The 12,609-nt window shown below is 43.1% G+C and overlaps 1 protein-coding gene across 2 annotated transcripts in view; it reads left to right on the top strand.

Annotated features, from left to right (window-relative positions):
* The first annotated feature begins 834 nt into the window (after nt 1-834).
* ADAMTSL4 (ADAMTS like 4) overlaps nt 835-12,609 on the top strand; it is a 182,186-nt gene continuing 170,411 nt past the window's right edge. The window contains exon 1 of one of the 2 annotated variants that reach the window (XM_077257769.1): nt 835-1,015. The gene's annotated coding sequence lies outside the window, so the exon portion shown is untranslated. The remainder of the gene's footprint in view (nt 1,016-12,609) is intronic. The other variant, XM_077257772.1, reaches the window with a different exon arrangement.

Below are 12,609 nucleotides of genomic sequence, written 5' to 3'. Positions count from 1 at the left end.
CCCTGGGCACTAGAAACCCACGCTATGACACAGCATCATTACTTTTTAAGGTGGTACTACTATTTCTAAAGGTAGGACTAGGGGGCATTATTTGTTTTATGGGGGCACTTACTGCTTTAGGGGCCACAATACTGTCCCATGGGAACTAGCAACTCACGCTACCCTAAGGCATCCCTACTGCATTCGGGGGACATTATTCATATTAGGTGGTCATTTTACTGGATTAGGTGTAATACTTGCTTTCCTTTGGCATTGCCCTCTGGAGCTACATTACAGGATGACTACTCTTTAAGGTGGTACTATGTCTTGACCGGACACTAGGGGGCATTACTTGTTTTATGGGGGCACTTAGGAGTCATTAATACGAGGTAAGGGGGAGAAATACTTACCTTCCTCTGGCATCATTCACTCAGGACGTTTTATTGCTGGGTTAGGAAGTGCAATACTTGCTTTGCCCAGGCTGCTGATGTTCCCTGGGGGGCTACATGTATGGGGGTCCATAGCTGGCTGTATAGACCCACAAGTGATCAATACACTGCAGATCGGCAGCAGGGGGTGTGTGAGGGGTGGGAGGCTGGAGCACATGGAAGTGCAGGTCTGTGCTGGAGCTGTCACCGGGGGAGGAGGAGGAGTGGGCTAGTACAGTGTGCAGACTCAGAAGCCCACCAGGCAGATTGGGCTGGGGAAGGGGGGAGAAACATGGATGCCACTGGCAAACTGCAGAATTAGGGATCGCATTCCAGAGGGGAGTGAAATTGATCAGGGAGACAGGAGAGGAGGGAGGTGCCTTGGCTTTGGGGACTGACTCAGTGTAGACCTCAGCTGGATTGTGCTGGGAATGTTGTAGGACTTTCTTGGGGCAGGAGGTGAGAGGAGAGCAGGCTGGATGTGACCATGTCAGGAGGACAGGAAGACTCGCTGTGATCTGTCTTTGTATCACTTGGATCCTGGATACTTTCTTTTGGTTTTGAACTATTTACAAGGAGAAGAAGATACATGTGATCCCTCCCTGAAGGTAAGGCTCAGGCTGCTGGTTATCTCTGGGGACAATCATGGTGACCATCACATTTGACATCTGGGTCACTTATGTACAAGTTGTGACTATTAGGAAACTACAAGTTCCAGCATGTCTGGAAGTTTCGGGGTTATGGGAATTACCTTCATTTGTGATCAGTTTTGACCTAAATGGCATTTATCAATATGAAGCTGTGACATCTAGCTGTTGCCAAACTACAACTCTCAGCATGTCAAGCATGTTGATTAATTTCCTAAATGAAACAAATTGTATAACTAACTTATTGCTAAATTTTCAACACTTTCTCTCCACTTGCTTTATCCAAAGCTTCCATAGTAGCCCAAAAGTTGGCAGGTAGTGCTTTTATAAAGGGATGTCTGCGGTCTTCCTTGTAAGATATGTAGAAATATGGAGGCTTCCTGACTATGCACCTAAGCTTTTTGTCAGGGGACACATAGATTGGGGAGTTGGAATTTAATCACTTGATTCTTTTGTTCCTTGGGCAGATAAGCTGCTGTCAGAAGATGACCCCACATGGCAAGGTTTTCTTCCTCCTCAGTGTCTTCCTCCTCATCACTAAGGTGACATTACAGGTGATATTGGCCTTCCCATTTGGTCAATGCCTCCATATCTAACCTGTAAGGCGCATCTTGACTCTTCCTTTGGCAACAAAAAAAAAATGATTGAGCATGTTGAACTTTGGTGCCCAATCCTTTTGTTTTTAGGGGAGACATGTCTCTGTCAGACACCTGTGAAGAATTATTTCCCTCTTCCGATTCATGGTGTATGAAAATTAAAGAAATAAAAAGGGGGTGTCTCGTAAATGACATTTATCGTCTATCCACAGGATAGATGATGATTGTACAATCTCTAGGGAAGCTGCTGAAACCACCACTGATCAAGAGACCAAAGAAGTAGTGAGCATGTGCAACCACCACCACTGCTAGAGCTGCACATGCTCACTGCTGCTCCATTCACACAGAGGAGTTTGGGAGTGGTGGCGGTAGCAGCAGAAGCATCTATAACCTACAGATAGGTGATAAAATGTCATTTATGGGAATATTTCTGTCCGTCGTTGGTCATTTAAGGTTAAATTGCACCCATTGAACATCCATCACGATTGAAAGTGTTAATTTTGTTAGTTATGGTTGAGCGCCTTAACGCTTCGGAAGAACCGCTGTCTTTTTGCATCGTGGGAATGTAGCCTTGGATGGAATTATCTACATTATCTGAGTACTTGATTCACTGTCTGATAAGGCTCTGTTCACATATCCGCTCGGACATTCAATTTTAGGGACAAACAGAATAAGTGATCCGTTGCTTCATTTTTGTGGGGGGCTGACTGAATGGAAGATAAAGTTATGATTTAGGACTTTTTTTCCCCTATACCAAAAAAAACAACGCCATTTTTTTTCTTCCATTTACCTAGCTGATGAAGTGGATCACTTATTACGTTTGTATGTTCCTATAATGGAACAGACAAGCATTTGTACATGTGATCAGAGCCTGAAACAGTAAGTCAGGATGTTAGTACGCATGTAGACTATTTACATGAGAGGTCTACTAGAATTTTGGAAAAAATTGGAGGCTGGACAAGAATAGAGAAGAAAGTCTTCATTTTGAAGTTGCTCAGAAGCTTCTCGGAAGCATGTGTGTGGTCCATTTGGTTAATGTTGTCCAAAAGGTGATGTTACGGTGTCAGCTATCTGCATGGCCTTCAAGGCAGGATCGTAAAGAAATGATTGACCTCTAGAGCTCATTGCATCAGTGATAATAGAAGCCATGGTGGTATAACATAGGCATTGTTCAGAACTATGCCTATAAGGACATCTGATATGATATATAAATCTTCTTGAAATGAGCCTGTCAGCACAGAATCAATGCTCAAACCAAGCACAGTCACTTGGTGCACCCTTAGTGTGGTGGAGCAGTTCAGGACATCTTCTGATCTTCTTGTTTTGCATCTATCTCCATCCACTGGCTTGTGTAAAGTAGATGGTAAGGTGCGCTCAACTGTTCGGCCACGCCAACGGTTCACTGAGCATCTGTTCTTGGTTTGAATGGTCATTTTGTGCTGACAGGTGGTCCATTTTGGATCACTACGGTGCTTTCATTATTGCATTTGTGCCTTTTATTTGTAAAGTTTTTAGTGTTTTGTGCTTTTTTTTTCTTTGCGCTATATTCATCGTTCCATTTGCGCCCTTTTTGAAGTCCATTTTTTTGTGCGAGCCCATTTTTTTTTAGGTAGCCACTAGAGGTGGACACTTGAAGAATTACGGAATGTCTCGCAAAGGGATTTTAGGTACGCTTGAAATTTTGGTGCACATTTTCCAACATTTTAGCAGAACAATTTCCTACTACCGGTACTTATAATCTCAGAGAACACGGCTGAGGCTTTCAGACTAAAGACCTGTAGATAAGCTTACTCTGACAAGTTACCTGCCCTGGGGGTAGAGGAGGCGGGGGTAAGTGGCGTGTCTGATATCAGCGAGTGGCTCCTGGAGAGTTATTTATTTCCTCAAGCCTCGGGTATCAAAACTTACAGATCTTCTGATGTCTGCCTTACAAGTCCTAGCATTTCTTACTAGGAAAATGGTGACCATGAGGTCAGGCCCGTCTCCTATGTATTCTGTACCAGCTCCTTAGCTCTGACCAGAAATAATGTCGCTGTTAGTAGTTGTGGTCTGTAACCGTAGCATGAAAAAAACATGTTACAGTCGTAGTCAGAGATATGGAAGACTTTTTTTTTTAGAAACAGTGCCATTGTTATCTATAGGCTCTTCGGGGTATTGCAACTCAATTCTACCCCCTTGAATAGCATTCTTGCCAACCCAATCCATGGACAAGAGAGCACAGTTTGTGCACTGGAAGAAAGCAATGAAGTTTTTCGAATTTTACACAAGGTTTTAAAAAGGACTTTGCCATTTTTTTAGAAGAACTCTGGATTTAAGTAACACTCAAAGAAGAAGCTTAACCATCAGTATAACATTTTAAGGGGCTGTCTATAACTTCCCCGATACACTGGAGCCATAATGTGGCTTTTACATCAGGCCCAAAGTTCTTGGGGTGCGTGCAACATTTAAAGAGAAAATACAGTAAAAAAAAATGGGGCCCCTGGCATTTAAGATCCGCTTGCTCAATACTTATGGCCCTGTGCCCTGGATCTCTGCCAAGCGCCACCTTTAGTAGTAACCATAGCTCCAATACTGTGGCAGAGCATGGAGTGATAGGCTCCTGTCCGTACCCTACTACTTTACATCCCATAGGGCACAGACTGCTGTAGGCCTACAAGACGTCAGTGCCGCCTATGCAGGCACAAAGGTGACATCATTACTTTTGTAGGTGGCACTCATAGGCATCATTACTTTTTAAAGGGTGCACTACTGGGGCATTAACACTTCTAAAGAGGCTATTGTTAGGTTAAGGGGACAAAACATACCTTGAAGGTCAGTGATAAGCTTGGAATGCTTGTCAAGCAAGAAAGTGGGAATGGGGCCACATCTACATGGAATTGGCCCTTACTGCTTGAAACATCTCCATCCCTGTCGAGTCACAGTGGGGTCCCAGTATTTGGGGTGTGTGGCTTTCACTTTAGGTAAAGGTATGAAATGTTTCTATAATAACAGTGATAAGTAGAGATGGAGGCTGTAAGCAGATGCCCCCTTAATCTGGTGATTCCCCAGCTATCCCAGGCCGCAGCAGATGACATGGAGTGACAGGTATTTTCACACTAAGTAGGATGAGCTCGGTGAGAGGATGCCAAATACCAGAGGGGATGATTCCCGGTTAGTCACCATGGCAGATATAAACTACAAAGTGGCCCTTCTTGAAGGGCGTTTACACCTAATGTATATTTATGTACTAAAGCAATGAATTTATTTTTATTACTGTAGGAATTGAGGTTGTTTTTATAGAAAGCTACCCATATTGCACTATTTTCCCTGCAATGACTACCAGGATGGCAGCTTCCTTAAAGAGGGTTTTGGATCAGTGTCAAACAATTCACCTAGATACACATTCTGCCAGACATTTCTTGAACTGAGGAGTCTGAGTGGTTTCTGTAGCTGACAGAGCTGTCATTACTACGCTGTGAGGCCTTTATTTCTATTTTCTGGCAGCCATCTTGACTGAAATGATCTTACTTGTTTTTATATACCCTGTCAGGTGATTATGGAGGAGTTGCTCTTAGCATCCAATCAGGTGCCTAATTTCATTTTTCAACTTGCCTTAGAAAAATGAGAGCTGGAATGTGATTGGTTCCATTTATCCGGTTATGGATTAGGTAACCATTTTATTCTTTCGCCTCCTGAATAAATAAACCGTTACTAGTACAATCACATATGCCTCATTTATGAAAAGTTTGAGGTAAAATGGTCTTTGTTGCCCATCGCAACCAATCAGAGCTTAGCTTTTAATTTTTTAGCAGCAATGCTAAACTGAAAGCTGTGCTGTGATTGGTTACCATGGGCAGCAAAGAGCCTCCATCTTCTCTGACACATGGCCTATGGATGTTTACTAACAAAGCGTCATGGTGAAAACACATGGAGTAATGGACTTGGAAACGCGCCACTAAATTACTCATGCCAGGAACTCCTGGAATAGCTGGAAGGCCAAGGGACAGCCGGTACAATGTTAGCAGGGAGAAGCATGGATGCTACTGAGGCACCAAACTTGTCTGTAAAAAAATCTTCATGTTCTGTCCCTTGAAGTATTTTTTCCTCCATTGATTTCATGGCTGCATACAAAATCCATCCATCTTCTTTTTATTTTTAGATCATTTTAGGCCCATGGGATGGTTAGCTGTGATGTCAGGGTTGTTCGATCAGAAAATGACCTATAGTTTTTCCAATTTAGTCATTAGTAAACAATATACTAAACAATATATGATTGAATCATAAAATTACCGTATACAAGTCACATATGTAAAATATACAGCGAGGGACCATTTGTTATGTATAAAAGGGATTACGGTATGTTGAGTACATGTACGATGTCATAAAATTGTATATAAAAATAATACATAAATATATATATATATATAATTATTATTTTGTTTTAACTGTGTAGACAATTCTTCCCTCTGCTATAAAAGGGAGGCGGCTCTGTATAATATACTATACCGATGAAGAAGAAGAAGGGAACATACACCCTTGTCTTCACTCTGTGGCAATGTCCAGGAATTACCGCTCTTTTCCCTGTTTGGTTTGAATACAATTCTCAATAGATTATATCACAGCTCACTTTCTCCTCCTCCTCAACAATGTCTGATAACACCTTTATATTCAGTAGATAACACAGGATCCACCATTCACAATAGGCGATGTCACAGCTCACCTCCTCTCCCTCCTGTACAATGACTGATAACAACTCTATATACAGTATATAACACAGGATCCACCATTCACAATAGGTGATGTTGCAGCTCACCTCCTCCTCCTGTATAATGACTGATAACACCTATATATACAGTAGATAACACAGGATCCACCATTCACAATAAGTGATGTGACAGCTCACCTCCTCCCCCTCCTGTACAATGAATGATAACACCTATATATACAGTAGCTAACACAGGATCCACCATTCACAATAGGTGGTGTCACAGCTCACCTCCTCCTCCTGTACAATGAATGATAACACCTCTATATACAGTAGATATTACAGGATCCACCATTCACAATAGGTGGTGTCACAGCACACGTCCTCCCCTTCCTGTACAATGACTGATAACATTTCGATATACAGTAGATAATACAGGATCCACCATTTACAATAGGTGATGTCACAGCTCACCTCTTCCTCCTCCTGTACAATGACTGATAACACCTATATATACAGTAGCTAACACAGGATCCACCATTCACAATAGATTATGTCACAGCACACGTCCTCCTCCTGTACAGTGACTGATAACACCTCTATATAAATTAGATAACACAGGATCCACCATTCACAATAGGTGATGTCACAGCTCACCTCCTCCTCCTCCTGTACAATGACATAACATTTCTATATACAGTAGATAACACAGGATCCACCATTCACAATAGGTGATGTCACAGCACACCGCCTCCTCCTGTACAATGTCTGATAACACCTCTATATATAGTAGATAACAGAATCCACCATTCACAATAGGTGATGTCACAACTCACCTCCTCTTGTACAAAGCCTGATAACACCTCTATATACAGTAGCTACCACAGGATCCAATATTAACAATAAGTGATGTCACAGCTCACCTCCTCCCCCTCCTGTACAATGACTGATAACACTTCTATATACAGTAGCTACCACAGGATCCACCATTCACAATAGGTGGTGTCACAGCTCACCTCACCCTCCTCCTGTACAATGACTGATAACACCTCTATATACAGTAGATAACACAGGAGCCACCATTCACAATAGGTGATGTCACAGCTCACTTCCTCCCCCTCCTGTACAATGACTGATAACACCTCTATATACAGCTGATAACACAGGATCCACCATTCACAATAGGTGATATCACAGCTCACCTCCTCCTCCTGTACAATGACTGATAACCTCTATATACAGTAGATAACACAGGAGCCACCATTCACAATAAGTGATGTCACAGCTCACCTCCTCCTCATGTACAATGACTGATAACACCTCTATATACAGTAGATAATACAGGATCCACCATTCAGAATAAGTGATGTCACGGCTCACCTCCTCCCCCTCCTGTACAATGCCTGATAACACCTCTATATACAGAAGATAACACAGGATCCACCATTCACAATAAGTGATGTCACAGCTCACCTCCCCCTCCTGTGCAATGACTGATAACACCTCTATATACAGTAGATAGCAGGATCCACCCTTTACAATAGGTGATGTCACAGCTCACCTTCCTTTCGCTTCACATTAACCCTTGCACACGCTCATTAGAGGCTTCAGAGCATAAGATAGGGGAGGAGTTGGTTCATTGCTGCTAATCTACGTGTGAATTTCCAGAAACAACAGGAAGTCAGAATCTAAAAACATGCCTGTGTGAATTTTTTTTACAAAAATTAACACAAAAAACTATTTTTAATAATAGATCAATTTCTAATGACACATTACCTCTACAAGGCCAATTTTCTTCTGGTAAGAGGGGGAGGATGATCAAGGCGTTTCAGCCCTTACGCACCCTTTCTCCACCATTGCCTGTTGGAGGTGAATGCCCTGCAGCTATAAATTCTACTCGCTTGGCAACGCTGGTGGCATATTGTTAAAGCCAAAACAAAGGCAATCAGAGATTAGCGGGCACCGAGCCTAGAACCGTGACACTGACACCCAGGTGGTAACGCCATAAAATCTGTAACATCCTGCAGGAATGTCTGTGTCCTCGATTGCCTGCGCACGGGTAATCTCCTGACCTTACCTGCACCCCATAAACGGTCCTACAGGTTAGAGTGACACCGATGAATCACTCCGGGAACTGTCCAAAAACTGGATCCAGTCCCTGAAACTTAAGGAAACTTGGAGCTTTTACTCCTGTTTACTGTGCGGGGTGCCAGGTACAGAGAGATTGGTGGCCCCTGATGAACAGCTCATTTACTTCACTGTTTTGTTTTAACTCTTTACATCAGGTTTATCTGTTTTTTGTTTGTCTTTTTTGTTTTGTTTTTTGACTTTGTGCTTTTAATGGGCGTTTGATACTACAGTTTTTTTTATTCTTTTGTGCTTTTAATATACTACGGGGAATGGCCGGTTCTGCCCTTATTTTTCATTTCGAAGAATGCATTCCATGTGTCTTAAAGTTGCGTCAGGAGGGATTGTAAGGTCTAGGCAGGACATATGGAAGGGATTATATGGGGAGAATGCAGCCATTTTTTTATTATTGTTATTTTTCCTCTGGTGTCAAACCAAAAACTTTGTCTTGTTATAGAACGCAGCCATTATTTTATTACTTTAAATTATTTTTCCTCTTGTGTCAAAACAAAAGCTTTGTCTTGATATATATTTTTAAGACAATTTTATCATTCATGACCATATTAAAAAGAAAAAAAAAAGTTTGAATGGAACAGCACCCCTCTTGTTCAGTGGTTGTATTTGGTATTGCATCAAAGTCATATTAAGCTGTAATACCAAATACACCCTCTGGGCAATAGGGGCTCTTAATGAATGTTAAAAAAATACTTTTGGTTGCTTCACTGTACATATATAAGGGTGGGCATATTGATCCGTGTGCCCCCTAGGACCCATGGCACATTCTTTACTGACATACGATTAGTGGACTTTGCTCCAAAGTGATTAATTCCGAGACCAGGGAGCAAGCATGCAGCCATGTGAGCTCATGTTAGGCAGAATATAGGACAATGATACCAATGTCCTGATGTTCTCTGGCCCGGTGTCCAAAAATTGATTCACTATGAGCCTGTGATGGAAAATGGAAGTGCCGGCCATTAACCCATTATTACGTGATCCAGTTCTCCTAGTGAACCAGTACAAAACAAAACAAATGAGCTGGGTCCATTATCGGCAGCTGTTAGTGCTGTCAAGCCAAAGCGTGCCACATTCCTTGGCAGCGCACGCTATAAACATATACCAGCATTCGCCTCTTAAAGCACCAGCAAACCTCCAATACCGAAACGCTTCAACTATTCCCTACTCTATCTCAATGATCCCCATAAGACATTTTATTTTTTGTGTCCTCTATTTCTTTCTCGGTTTTCTTACCACAAACATTATTAGTAACCCTTAGTAGCCCATGTGTTAAAGCTAGCATTTATCATATGAGTTATGTGGACGCTGAATGCACCCTGGAAACAGAGTGCCCCCCTACACCTCTGAGTGCACCCTTGTAACAAAGAGTGCCCTACGTGAGTGTATCCTTAAATAATAATAATCTTTATATAGTGCTAACATATTCTGCAGCGCTTTACAGTTTGCACACACCGATGGGGTTAACAGTATGTCTTTGGAGTGTGGGAGGAAACTGGAGTACCCGGAGGAAACCCACGCAAACACGGGGAGAACATACAAACTCCTTGCAGATGTTGTCCTTGGTGGATTTGACCCCAGGACTCCAGCGCTGCAATGCTAACCACTGAGCCACCATGTCCCTATAAGTGCACCCTTATAACAAAGATTGCTTTCCTGAGTGTCTCCTGGAAATAAAGAGTGCTCCCTGGAAACAAAGAATGCTCCCCAGAGTGCTCCCTGGAAACAAAGAGTGCTCCCCAGAGTGCCCTCTGGAAACAAAGAGTGCTCCCCTGAGTCCCCCTGGAAACAAAGAGTGTTCCCCAGAGTGCCCTCTGGAAACAAAAAGTGCTGTCCAGAGTGCCCTCTGGAAATAGAGTGCTCCCCAAAGTATCCCCTGGACACAAAGCGTGCTCCTTGGAAACAAAGGGTGCTCCCCAGAGTGCCTCCTGGAAACGGAGTGCCCGAGTGTTCCTTCAAAACAAGGAGAGCACCTCTAAATCAAAGAGTGGACCCTTAAAACAAAGAAACATAGTGCCAACAACCCTCAACCCTCAAAACACAAGTATTGTTCTGTCTTCATACACGTTGATACGGTGTGTGATCTGACATACGGCATAAACCACTTCTGTCTCCCAAATAAGCGGACTGTTCTCTGTAGTCTAACTTGTTTATTGGTAAACATGAGCGTGGTAAAACTAGAAGAATACAAATGATATGTATAAGTATTGGGCTAAACGATAACACAACTGCAACTAACAGGGAAACATACAGTATGGTGCAACCTCTACATAACTACATACAGCAGATTTCTGGTAACCACATTTCCTGTGTACTGGCTGCTATACAGTAATCACATTCTATAGAACAATATATTACCAGAACAAGGATCGCAATCTTACCGGATAAACTAACCAGGGTGGCAGGTAAATGAAGTAGTTCCAACACAGCTGAATAACACGAGTGAACAGGAAATACAAGAGAAAAGGCTGGGGAATTCCCCAATCCCATGATGCTTTGCTGAAACCCACAATGCAACACTCTATTATTCATGGAAAACACAGGTTATAAATTTATCCACCACTGGGTGGTGCTATAACACAACAAAACCAGAACTATAATAATAGTTAACCTTTTAATGCTTGAAACGAACCCCTGTCCTTCATTAGGAAGGGCAGAACACTCCCCGCTTGGCATCAACCGATGCCACCTACAGGTTCTTTTGGCGAAAACAGTAAGACGAGTTCCGCCACTGGTCTGAGGAATAGTTTGCTTTCCCCGGACTTGCCTACTTTGACCTCGACCTTACGGATCTTCCCATCTTTGCTTGGGAATACTTTAGTGATGAGGCCTAGTGGCCACTCATTACGGTGTGACTGGCTGTCTTTCATGAGAACGACATCACCGGTTTTGATGTTTGGTTTGTCGGTCTGCCACTTCTTCCTTGGTTGTAAGGTGGAGAGGTACTGCTTCCTCCATCTGTCCCAGAAGGTATTGGAGAGACTTTGGACTTGTCTCCACTGTCGTCTGTAGAGGTCCTTGTTGCTAAATTCTCCAGGTGGAGCGCTGAGAACGCTGGCTTTCTGAGTAAGTAACATGGCAGGAGTAAGAATGGTCGGATCCTCAGAGTCACTAGAAAGTGAAGTCAATGGTCTGGCATTAATGATGGCTGAAACTTCTGCTAGGAATGTGGTCAAACTTTCATGTGTGAGTCTTGCACTACCTGCTTGCAAGAAAATGGAGTCGAGGATTCTGCGTGCTATTCCTATCATCCTCTCTCAGGCACCTCCCATGTGAGAAGAGTGTGGTAGATTGAAAGTCCAGGTACATCCCTGCTCACTCAGGTATCTTTCCACACCGGTGGTGTCTAGGTTGGAAGGGATTTGAAGTTCTTTCACTGCTCCTACAAAGTTGGTACCTCTATCGGAGCGTATGTGCTTCACGGGACCTCTGATGGCGATGAAACGTCGGAGTGCATTTATAAACCCTGAAGTGTCCATGGACTCAATTACTTCAATGTGGACTGCTCTAATGGACATACAGGTGAACATAACAGCCCAGCGTTTGGCATTGGCCTGGACTCTTCTAGTGTTCCGTGCAACCACAGACCATGGCCCGAATACGTCCAGTCCGACGTTGGTAAATGGAGGTTCTGTACTAAGTCTGTCTGGTGGGAGATTGGCCATCTTCGGCTTTTGAGTCCCGCCACGGAGTTTGCGACAAGTCACACAATTGTAAATGAGTTTACTCACGCATCGCTTTGCTCCGACTATCCATAGTCCAGCAGTTCATAGATTTCCTTCAGTAAACAGTCGTCCCTGATGTTTCACCAAGACGTGGTGGTGTTGCACAAGCAGGGTCGTGACATGATGATGTCCAGGAATTATTATAGGGTGTTTCTCCCCAAATTCCACTTCAGCTTCTTGAAGACGACCTCCAATTCTTAACAGCCCATCCTGGTCAATGATTGGATCAAGCTTCTTCAAGACACTATCTCTAGAAACAGGTTGGCCTTTATCGAGGTTATCTATTTCTTTGGCGTAGCATTCACGTTGTATGGTACGGATTATAAAGTTCTTGGCATTTTCCATGCTTGGAACGGTAAAAGCAAGCTTGCAGTGGTGCCAACCTTTGCAAGGTTTCTGGATGGCGGGTGA

Source organism: Ranitomeya variabilis, chromosome 1, assembly GCF_051348905.1.
Source record: "Ranitomeya variabilis isolate aRanVar5 chromosome 1, aRanVar5.hap1, whole genome shotgun sequence".
Lineage (NCBI taxonomy): Eukaryota > Metazoa > Chordata > Amphibia > Anura > Dendrobatidae > Ranitomeya > Ranitomeya variabilis.
Note: the sequence above shows the minus strand (reverse complement) of the source record. Positions and strands in the feature narration are given on the sequence as shown.